Here is a 12,160-nt window from a genome sequence, read left to right as displayed (position 1 = left end):
TCTACTCATTCGTGGGAAGCCACCACTGTGCCTTCGCTGCCACAAAGTTGGACACATTTGCCGTTACTGCCTAGGTGTGATGATTTCCGACGCCTTGGGCACACGGCCGCAGACTGCGTAGTAACGTATGCTGACAAGCTGTGGCATCGCAGACTACCTTCAGATGACGCACTGCAGGAGCACATCATCGATGTCACGGAGGTCCTAGATGCGACGGGAGATCTGCCAGCTGACATCAGCAAAGAACCGTCACCGGTCGACGCAGAAGCTAGCCGGACCGAATCGACTGAGGAGATCAGAACGGCACAGTCAGAGCCTGTGGAAAAGGCAGCATAGGGAAGTGAGAAGCCAGAGGCCATTATGACAGTTAGCAGCGATCCTGCCAAAGAAGGCATTCCAGTTGCAGAAACCGCCGCTGCTCAGGTACCGAGCTAGGGCCCTACCGCTATGACTGACACACTCTCCAGCAAAAGTTTGCCGAAGCGTCGTGCCTCGACGACCTCCGTTTCGAGTGAGGAGAATAGCACGCCTAATTCTTCCAGGCAACCGCATCGCCGATGTCAAACACAAACATAAGAAGAAACTCCGATGGTCAAGATCTAGGAGGCCTGGTGTTGGTGGAGGAGAGGAATCTACTTTGTCCTTCATACCCGGTCTAACGGAGCAATGGCAGCACAGGGTGTGTAGTCAACATGGTGCTCTCGCAGCAACTATATTTCGCAACACTTAATGTGCGAGGGCTCCGGTACCGACAGAAGCAGTTGCAGCTACACCGACTGTTATCTAGCAAAGGACTCGACTTTGTCGCCCTTCAGGAAACAAAGATCTAAATTGATGAGGACACTGCAAGGACACTAGAGATCTTTTAATCTGGGTACAATGTTTGTGTGTCGCATGCTGTTGGGTTTCCGGCTGGTTGCCTTTTGTTTCTGCGGCCGACCCTTCCGTATACCGCCTTAACTTACAATATAGACTCTGAAGGGCGGTTGATATGTCACGATATTTTTTTTCGTAGTGTATCATGGCACATCGTTAACGTTTATGCATTCAATGATTTCGCAAGGATAATCTTATTTGAAACTCTAGCTCCTTTACTGGATTGTGACCGTAGAGTTGTTCTCTTAGGAGACTTCAATGGTGTACGCGACGTGTATGACCGTTTATTACACAAAAACATAGGGACAAAAGTAGTGAAGGGCTATTTAACATCACTGAAGATACGGGGCTCATAGATATAATAGCATTTGGGGCAAATATCTTGCTCATATATGCACACGCAAGGTCGTTCACATTCTCGACTCGATCGTATATATGTTTCGTCATCGTTGGTTTCGAGAGGTCTCCTATGAAAAACTCACCCTATTTCGCTCTCTGACCAGCGCATGGTATAGCTGCGCGACTGGGCGGACACACTCGTGTTAGTTTCCGACCTCAGCGGGCACTTTGGAAGTTGAATTCATCTATTATTGGCGATAGAAAGCTTACTGATCAGGTCTTCTTAGCTCTGAAATATTGCTTCACTCTTGATTTGCCTTTATTCGCTGCATGGGAGCTTTTCAAGCAGGAAATCAGATCAGTTGCCATTGAAATTGGTTCTGCTAAGTCATTTTACAAAAACTACGAAGATAAGAAATTGCTGAAATGTTTTTATAGCCTTTATGAGCTTGAATGTGAAGCTCCTGAAACGTACCTGATGACATTGCAAACGTGAAATGCGACTTGCAAAACCTTGACGCAGTGCGCTATAGAAGCGCCCGTGTTCGGTCACGTGATAATCGTGATTGTTTTCTGAGAAGCCGTCAAGCTTTGATAGATGAACACCGACACCCTCCTGCGAAAGTTATTACCGACAGGTATTCGAACAGCGCATTAATAATTGACACAAGTGATATCGTGTCATAATTCGAAGACTTCTATTCGGTGCTCTTCGGTGATGTTTCTGGGAACTAGGATACCAAGCTTCTGCAGTACTTTGTCTCTATAATAACTCCCCTAACTGACGAAGACTGTGTGACGAAGAACAGGAGGTAGCGGTTGCCATTGATCACTTACCGATGTCAAAAACTCCCGGTCCTGATGGCATTTCAGATGAATTTTATAAAACATTTAAGCTTATTTTTACGGCTGTTCTACTGAAGATAGTTTTAATGAGTTTTGATTTAGGGGATTTACCAAGGTCTTTCACAAAAAGCCACACAGTGTTAATACCTAAAAGTACTGACAGAGAAAATTTTCGTTGTGTTGAGGGTTATAGACCAATTACATTGTCAAACGTTGAATACAAAAATTTTGCTAAATTTTGTCAAATAGTTTGCAGCTAGCGATTTCAATTCTGATTGGTCCTCACCAAACATGGGGTATCAAAGGCCGTCCGATAGAAACTAACAGACACGTCGCTCGTACGGGTATTGAGTACTGTTCCACTTCTTATGAGCAGCTTGCTATGATTCATATTGACCTCGTAAAAGCATTTGATTGCGTCCGGCATTCCTTTTTATTTTCTCTCTTGGAACACGCTACTGTTGAATCCACAGTGCTTAACGGCGTTCTAATTTGTTATAGCCATTGCACAACTCGCTTTGTTGTCAATGGTAGCCTCTCAAATCCAGTCCACATCCGTTCCTCTGTAAAACAAGGAAACAAGGCCGTAGAATGAGCACCTGCCACACCTGATAGCGATTGTCATGAAAACGAGATGAGCGCGAGTGTTCAAATATGGACTGTGCTTTTAGCTAAGAGAATCCTTGCACATCCAGGTTGAGGGCACGTTCTGACCCTGTCTTAATGGAGCCAAAAACGTTCGCTTTTGCGACACATCACCAAAGCTATGCCGCACACAGCGTATGAAGCACTAGCGCTGCCCTTTTATCGATTGCCTCAATACCAGGTTGTTATTATCTCTCTGCGACTCCGCCTTCGCGCCTGTTTCTTACATATACACAGGCTTGTACCCGATCTATTTACTGAAAGCGGTATCATTAGCGAAGATGCTCCAAGTATAAGTCGTCTATGCTTTGTTGGACGGAGCCCAGGTAGATGTTCAGCCTTTCCTTTCAATTACACTACCCTGTACATATGCTTCGCACGGGAAACCTATAGGAAAACTGTTAGATTGTAAATGGTGTCGCAATTAAAATGCGCTTCTGTGCGTAGTATTGATACTCAAGGCACTACTTCCAACAGCTTGTGGAGTAGGGTGTTAACGTTTTACGGTAAAGATAGCTCTCGAGCGACCAAGCCCATGGTGCGTGCCCCTGAGGCGCGTATACTTGCTCGTGAGTACGTTAAAAAAATAACAAATTGCGGAATTTTACGTGTCAAAACCACGATTTGATTATACAGCACGCCACAGTAGGGAACTCTGGAATAATCTGGATCACCAGGGGTTCTTTAACGTGCGTCTAAGTACGCGCTTAACGCTGTTTTAGCGCAGAATCTACAGAAAGCGCGAAGGAACACTTCCAACTAATGTTTAATGGCAGATGTCGTGAATACCGTATATACAGAAAAACAGACAAAAAAGAAAAAAGACGAGACAAGAAAGAACATAACTAATCATTTGATCGTACTTACATGTGTGCGTTACTAGGCGCTTGTCACCAAATGCCCTCAAGAAACACTGCAGTCTTGTTTAGAGGCAAAGATCGGTGCACGCACGAAATTGTGGAAGCTAGAGTAATAAGTTGCGATGTTTATGAGTGTGCTAATTAGCTCACCATTTCTTTTGTTATCTCCCGAATAAATAAATTTTGTTGATGGCAGTTGATGCCAAGCGCTTAGTAACGCACACATGTTAGAACGATCAATTAGTTACGTTCTTTCTCGTCTTTTTTCTTTTCGTCTGTATATAATGATGACATCTGACATTGAAACTTATTTGGAAGTTAGCGCCTGTCCTGTTCGTCTTCCTTTGTGCTTTTTGTAAATTTTTCGCGAAAAGATTGTTAAGTGTGAGTTACCAACAACCCAAACAAATTCTTTGCTGAGTACAAGGTCTTTTCGCATTTCGCCCCATCGAGGCGAGGCCACCGTGGCCGGAATTCGAACCCGCGACCTCATGCTTAGCAGCCGAACACCAAAGCAACTAAGCAACCACGGCGGGTCGCCGCCAGAACGTCGTCTGCACTGTTTTTAGCAGCCAAGCACGTCTCGTAGCTATAGGCTGGCGCAGTGCCAGATTATTGTGAAGTCAGGGTGCTGTAACGTAAGACTATTCCAGCTTGTTGCTAGTTCATTTCTGCCAATAGCCCTACGCGATCGGTCGATAAGTTTTCTGGCCATCCCCAGTTGGCCTGTCTACTACGTGACGTCGGGAAATCCGCGAGAACTCCCGATCTGATATGACGTGTACACACTGATTTTCTATTCTACAATTTGTTCGCCATTAGCCCTCCGCTATAAGTAACAATATTTTGCGCTGCGCCCACCTTGTCTATCTGTCACACGTCGCCACAGAACCGCGAAAACTCACTTCTTCAAAGTGGCGTTTACGCACTAAAGAGCCCATTAGGCACGTGTACATCTTTCTGCCAACTCTTCTCCGGTAAGGATCTGCGTTAGCGGCATTTTAAACCTTTCTTTGTACGCCACCGCGATTTTCAACGACCCACTGCAAGCTAATCAAGGGGAAGCGGACCAATCGCAGACGCCGGCACTATGCTCCTAATCCAGTTATCTGCTTTCACTGTGCTCGCTCGGCCCCACCGAACCCTTTCCACTTCTGAGCGCTCCTCGCTTCTTGTCAAGCTATTAGATATGGAAGAGTTGTAAAAATAGGCAGTACTATTCGCTTGGAAAGCAAACAAAAGCGGCCTCCTGTAAATGAAAACCGCGTTTGATTAGCCTGTACAGCAAGGTAGTGGACCACCCATTGCTTGTGTAGGCAGGTACGTACATTTGACCTCAGGAGATTAAACTAAAATCATAATGAGATACAGGGCGCTATAACGTAAAACTATTCCAAACTTTTCTATTACAATTCTGCTATCAGCTATCCGCGATTGGTCGAAACCTTTTTGAACCAACCCCCCTTCGCCTGTCACGCAACGTCACGAAAACCGCTATAGCTCCCTACCTGACATGACGTGTACACACTGATTATTCATGATTGGACCGAACAAAAGCAAAATATTTATTTCTGATTTAACGCCTTCTCGCCATTAGCCCCCCGTCTATTGGTCAAAAGTTTTCGGGCTGCACCCACTTCACCTGTCTGCCACGCGACGTCACAAAACCGCAAGAACTCACCGTGTCAAAGAGACGACCACGCATTAAAGATGCATTAATATGCCGAACAAAACTGAATTTTCTTCTGAATAGCCACAGATTGCCCCGCTCCGAAAGGAATAAAAGATGGCTGCCGCCGATTCCTCAGGCGCCGGCTACTCGCATTTACCAGAGGGCACTTGGGTTTATTTGCGTATAATAAAGCTTCTTGCGTGGCCGTGTAACGTTTTCGAGCACTTTCGGCACGTTTACGACCTCATTCTGCCTACTCTTCATTGCTGAAGATCCGCTTTAACATCATTCTTAAGCTTCCGTTGCATGCCGCAGTGATTTTTGACCAGCCACCGCAAGCTAAGTAAGGGAAAATGGACTAATCGCAGACGCCGGCACCACCCTCTTCATCCGGTTATCGATTTTCACTGCACTGGCTCTGCCCCATCGAATCCCTCTCCACTTGAGCGTTCTCCTCGCCTCTTGTCAGCCAATTAGATACGACAAGCCACTCAGTGTAGGCAATGTTATTCGTTTTTAAAGCAAACAAAAGTGATCGCCTATTAACGGGGAGAGTGTTTCAGTGGTCTGTTCAGACAACACTGCGGGTGACCGCCCGGTGCTTGCGTCGTTGGTTACGCAAATTTGACGTCAGGAGATTGGAATAAAAACATATTGGAATAGTTTTACGTTAGGGCCCATATTTACGTGATAATAATGCCCTAAGGTGCCGTCACTATATATGACAATATGGGAAGCATCACACTGAAATTTGGTTTCAGGCGACGACGGGTTCACATGACGGAGCAGATACCCACGTTATGCCGCGCCAGTAAATAACATCACGCTCATTAACGGTGTGAACGGGCCATGCAGCCCTTGTTATGAATGCGACCTAAAGGGCAGCCAATCGGAAAGTGTTCGGGACGCATCTACCGCGTGGGCATCGCTTTGAGTCTCTGCGTTCATTTGTCGAAACTTCGAGTTCACCGACTTTTATGCTAGATAAAACGCGTTCTTATGGTCGTCCGCTTTAATCCATCAGTGTATCGAACACATTCCATGCTTGTTAGCAAGTCGTCTATCGCGCTACCTAAAATGGAAGTTCTGACGCCGAGTAATGCCTATGCCGAAAACTCGTCCGAACTACGTTTCCATACCTGGCAAGTCTCGCCAATTTTTCGTAAAGTTTACGAATTTGGGCTCGTGGTATGATTTTAAGAATGTTGTGTCATGTTTTACAGAAAACAGAGTCTATTAAAAATGCTCAAAGGTGTTGAAGGCTGGGGTAGCGGGGAATTACAGAAAAAAAAAGCCAACGAGAAAATTTGTGACGGTACTTATGCCGCCCTGTTGTGGGAAAGCAAGATGTCATGCACCAAAATGCTACTCAATTGCGATCAAGTTTGTTCAGACAGTTTGTTCGCAGGTGTGCCGTTTGATGCGGTTACAGCTTTGTGCTCTGTTACACAGATAAAATGTACTCAGCTTTACGATACCTTGAGCAGACGTCTGCTAATCGTCGGAAGATTTTACAAACCTGCATATTTTTTTAATATGTTCCTGCTTATAGACGGTTAGTCATTTGCTAACGTATTGGTCACCAATCGTAATTGGCTATTATGAGCACGCCAGATAGTTAATAATATTTTCTTCTCGAGCACAGCGTTTTACTGTTCATTAATGATTACCCGAGGTTATACCTGCAGCTGCAAGTACTCTCTAAAATTCTGTCAGACCGATTGTGGAGCGGCACTGTGCTGCATGACTCAGTCTTCTTGCTAGAAATTGAGTAAGCGGAGAAAAAACAAACGCAATTCCATATATAACGTAGTGCACAAAGAGACGGTAAACAATGCACAAAAGGCCCGACACACAAAACCACGCGTTTGTGATCAGTTGGAAAAAGCAGTTCCTATATTCATTCGTTCACGACTGCGACAACGCCGCGCATTCTGACAAGTGAAATTCTTTTCATAAGCAGGGTTTCCTGCTCGCATCATAGCTCTGTTAACTCGTCCATAACACGCGCCGTCGAGAATCGGCTGTCTGGAGCGCACATTAAGAAAAACAGGAAGCGAACTTTACTCTGACAGACACGTCGCGAATTCGTAACCGTTCCCGGAGCTATCACGTTATAGCGGAAGTTTCGTACAATGCTTAACGCGAGGCGTGCACTATGCGTCGCGTGTAGTTCAAGCATGTGCGAGAAGAGAGCGTCGCGATTCTGGTCGGACAGCGTTTCCAAAGCCTCACAATGAAATTAACTCAATGACAGTTGCTGCGCGAGCCAGTAATGCATATGCCGCGAAATGCAGGCAGCACCTCTTGCGAGAAGGTTCTATTCGCACCATCTCTAGTAAGGCACGAATTAGCCAGCGACGCACTGCTACTGTGCCTGGCATATATACGCAGTGCGCCTAATCAGATAATGTCGTCGAGTAACGACCTCGCCATAGCATATAACGTAACAGCAATGCCAGAAGTAGTTTCCAAATGACTAACCATGGGCGTCGAGCGTTGCGACGGGAACTTCTGTCAGTAACGCTTGCTATATTTCTTTATGTAGGCAATGTGTTACTGCAGCAAAAAAAAAAAAAAAATGTTAGGAATGAGACTCGAAGAGGAGGCGTTCTAGTTTTCTAACAGGGTGGTCGTAGCGCACTGCACTCCGAACACAGTCGTCAAGTTGTAAAAAAAAAAAAAGTGGGTAGATCAGCACTACACACATTCTTTACACGCACTTGTTCAGAATTCAGCACCAAAGTTAACCTGGAGAAAATATCGCACGCATTAGTGCGTTGCGCCTTCCGCATCTTGGCACCTTCATATGGGTAACTTATTCGTTAAGCTTTTTTGACAAAATGCTTATTATATGAAAGTTAATCCAGTCACTCGAATCGTAGTGCTCGGCCTCTCGTAAAACGTCGCAAGCTGGCCGAATGAGAACAGCGACAATGCGACGACGACGACGTCCCGGATGTAGGCCAATAGAATTTCAGCCTTTGGCGGTGACATAAATATCGCCGCGAACCGTTTCTGAGCACCGCATTGGCTGGGGGAAAGCGTTGCGGTTAACGCGATAAGATTTCTGGAGGAGCAATGGTGCTACACAGAAAAAAAAAAAAATGTAATTCAAAAGCATGCGCCCGCTTTGAAACTCGGCAGTGAAATAGGTGGTCTCTGCAACGGCGTCGTGCCTCGATGCATGCATCGTTCCTCGTAAGAACGCCGCATGTCCAATTATCTTCAGGGCCAACTGTTTGGCAGCAAAGAATGCACGAGACGCCGCGCTTGCTTACTCATTCTGTACAAGCCAATTAATGGTCGAACATTAGCGCATCTTCCACTGCGTGTACATGCCCTCTCAAAAGGAAACGCTCGGTGGGAAGGCGAGAGAGAGAGAGAGAAGGAAATGGCTCACCGCAAGTAGCGCGCATTTTCGCTCCGGCTTGAAACTGATTACAAATGAGCTAGTTTTTAAGAGGCAGCGCGCAATGGAGTGGGAATAAAAAAAATCAGTTCTCATTTCACGAAAAAGGGTATTTTTCCTTTGTTTCTTCGGCGCTTAAGCAAAGGAGGCCTGCGGCTTTCATTGGTTACAGCTTCTTTCTCGCCGTTAGATCGAACATTCGGGAAAACGGGCGCAGACGGTGTGGGTATCGTGTTAAAGTATGTTATGTGTTGAAATAGTCTCGACTTCTGCGGACGGCTCCGTAGTCGCATTTGACGCTTTATGTTACCGCCTTGCTTTGACTGATTGTAAAAAAATCTCACCTCAACTGAATAAAGGGACACTTGTTTTATGGATGCTTTTTAAACAATTTTCGTTCCACACGGCTTCCCTTCTGGATCTCTGGTAACGCTGGCCTTGGCTTCTTTTGTCTCATTTGCGAGCAATGTTACAAGTTAGAACACAATAAACCTACTACATTGAAATAGGTCTCAATTGGGGTGGGCTTTTGACATGTTTTTTTTTTTTGGCTTGCAGTCTAATGCCAGCCAAATTCGATTGGTGGATCAGCTGCCAAACTGAAGATAATACTGACACACTGCGAGCCAGAAAGGGCAATAAGGTAACCTCCTCATTTTATTATTCACCAAGCCCAACTGGAGCAGCACGCTAAGAGCGGCGCCAAGGCAAATCTCTCCAAAATTCTTTAAAGAGTCTCTCTCTTTCTGTCCTACAAAAATGTGAAGTCTTTCCATCCCAGCAAAATGCATGCAGTGTAGATGGGTACCTTGAGCATTGAGTCTCCAGAGTCTTATCACAACAATTCTTGCGTTTTGTTGATAGTGTTTGAAAGAATTTTCCATGGGTTGTAGTATGAAAAAAAAAATGTCGTTTACAATTTTTCGTCGCCGCATTTGCGCAGCGATATTTCCATAAAAGAGGCATCTTCGCTGTAAATATATCTGCGTGTGTTAACGTCGTCGTCTATTATAGAGTAACGCGCAGATAGTTATACCAGAGCTTTTGAACGGTTCTCTAGTTCAGTTTTCAAACACTTTTGTACAAGTGTTCACTTGACTGCTCGATTCGCATCTTTGAGTGATCTTTAGGCCTTCAAAAAATGTTGAATCATTTGAATGAACAATTTGTTCTCCACTCTGACGCTAAACAGGCCATTCTTACAACAGATTAAGAGAAGAAACTTTGGAACTTTGAATGTCCTGTCGAGAGGTAGTTCATGCTGAAGGGAGTGATTAAACAAGAGCGTATTTCTATAGGGACGTCGTATTGAATGCGGTTCGTAGCTCATCATAACAAGCAGGTGATCAAGCCATCTCACTCACAGCTTCTCAGAGGCGGCGTCGGCGGTTCGAATGGGTCCCGGTGTCGGCGGCCCGAGTCGGAATAAAAACTCCGGAGCTCTGTCGCTAGGCGAGAGATGGCGCTGCACTGCCTTCTTCGATGTGCCTGTCTCCTGCTGCCCCGCTGCTTGGCACTGCTCGCACCGCGCGAGGTCCAAGTTTTTTGGTCAGCTCTCGCGACTCGTTTTATAGCGGTATACGAGTCGGCTGCACGCCTCTGCGCGGACGACGTCACCGTGGCACGTGACCTCGGCCTGTCGCGCTCATTGGCGCTCGACAGCGGGGGCGTCGTCCAATCGCCACAGCGCTCGCGCTCGTCTCGGCGCACTCTGACTCCTCTTATTGGGCGCCTTTCTCATTTTTGCTTCTCCGCTACGCTAAAGTTTGCCTTCGCAAGACGCTCTTGCGCGAACTATGCTGCGTCATTCGATTTTTTTATGCAACGAGCGCTTCTTCTTGGCCTTTTCCGCGCGACTTGAACGCACGATACGTCCAAGCAAAAGACGACGAGGTCCTTTTGCCGCGCAGAACTTGTGGGTGCGCCTTGGCTAGTTCAGCACTGGTGGTTAAAGTAAAACTGAGTAGGAAGAGAAGGGTTTATTGCAGCTAGCTGTTTCTCGTCACTGCAGAAGCTTGAAAATCAAAATAGAAATTGGTTCACAGTTTGTAGTATGAATAACGATACGCGTGTGTATTAACGGACCCGAGCACTCACACAACCCACTGCAGATCATTAGCGCATTGCGAAAAAAAAAAAAGACCTTGCAACTTGTGGTATGATGGCTGTGGTTAATTTTGAACATGAATATGCAGATGGAAAAGGTGATTACTTTTCGTTTGTGTTGCTGGTCACACGCGATAGTGGTTCCTTCCCGTGTTGAGTTCTTACACTTCGATTCACAACTTAAGCGAACAGCCAGTTCGTTTAGGTTGTTAAGGCCGTTAAGCTTAAGAAACAAAAAGCCCAACGACGTTAACGCTATTAGTGTGGATGGACTACCTCCAGGGCTAGAGTATAGGCACAATATTATTTGCCGAAGGCACCACGAAGGACTTTAGCTTAACTAGCACTTAACTGGTGGCGTATGGCGCCGGTTGTCCGAAGCATAATATTTTACCTTGGAGTCCCGTTCGAAGTTGCTGTTGGACATCGACATATCCATATGAGTTTTCATAGCTTGGTAGTAGTCTTTACGACATACTTCATTGAGACAGGAAACTGTTTCGCTTAATGAATTGAAAGCGCGCAATGCATACGCTTTTTAAAAGAGCAGTTAGTTTGTTAATTTCATATAAAAATACTGGATTGATCGTATGCAATTTTGCACTACGTCGCTACTAAATGCGTCGCACACATCGCTCAGACTTAGCTGGGTATCAGTTTCTTTTTTTCTTTCTTTTTCCTGGCCCGTTGAAAATATATTATGTACCCGAAAAAGATAAATCTACTTGCGTAATGATTTACTTGAATGTTAACGGACAGGCCGCCATTGGAATATGAACCTGGCAACGTTTAACGCTAGAACGTTATCTAGTGAGGCGAGTCTCGCAGTGCTATTGGAGGAATTAGAGGGCAGTAAATGGTATATAATAGGGCTCAGTGAAGTTAGGAGGCCAAAAGAAGCATATACAGTGCTAAAGAGTGGGCACGTCCTGTGCTACCGGGGCTTAGCAGAGAGACGAGAACTAGGAGTCGGATTCCTGATTAATAAGAACATAGCTGGTAACATACAGGAATTCTATAGCATTAACGAGAGGGTGGCATGTCTTGTTGTGAAACTTAATAAGAGGTACAAAATGAAGGTTGTACAGGTCTACGCCCCTACATCTAGTCATGATGACCAGGAAGTCGAAAGCTTCTATGAAGACGTGGAATCGGCGATGGGTAAAGTCAAAACAAAATACAGTATACTGATGGGCGATTTCAATGCCAGGGTAGGCAAGAAGCAGGCCGGAGACAAGTCAGTGGGGAAATATGGCATAGGCTCTAGGAATAGCAGAGGAGAGTTATCAGTAGAGTTTGCAGAACAGAATAATATGCGGATAATGAATACCTTTTTCCGCAAGCGGGTTGGCCGAAAGTGGACGTAGAGGAGCCCGAATGGTGAGACTAGAAATGAAATCGACT

General features: G+C 45.6%; 1 protein-coding gene across 2 annotated transcripts in view; it reads right to left on the bottom strand.

Annotated features, from left to right (window-relative positions):
- The window catches only part of LOC126531380 (RYamide neuropeptides-like), a 67,338-nt gene extending 57,135 nt beyond the window's left edge, over positions 1-10,203 (bottom strand). For both annotated transcript variants that reach the window (XM_055071127.2, XM_050178885.3), the window contains exon 1: positions 10,015-10,203. The gene's annotated coding sequence lies outside the window, so the exon portion shown is untranslated. The remainder of the gene's footprint in view (positions 1-10,014) is intronic.
- Between the last annotated feature and the right edge of the window lie 1,957 nt (positions 10,204-12,160).

Source organism: Dermacentor andersoni, chromosome 5 (assembly GCF_023375885.2).
Source record: "Dermacentor andersoni chromosome 5, qqDerAnde1_hic_scaffold, whole genome shotgun sequence".
NCBI lineage: Eukaryota > Metazoa > Arthropoda > Arachnida > Ixodida > Ixodidae > Dermacentor > Dermacentor andersoni.
Note: the sequence above shows the minus strand (reverse complement) of the source record. Positions and strands in the feature narration are given on the sequence as shown.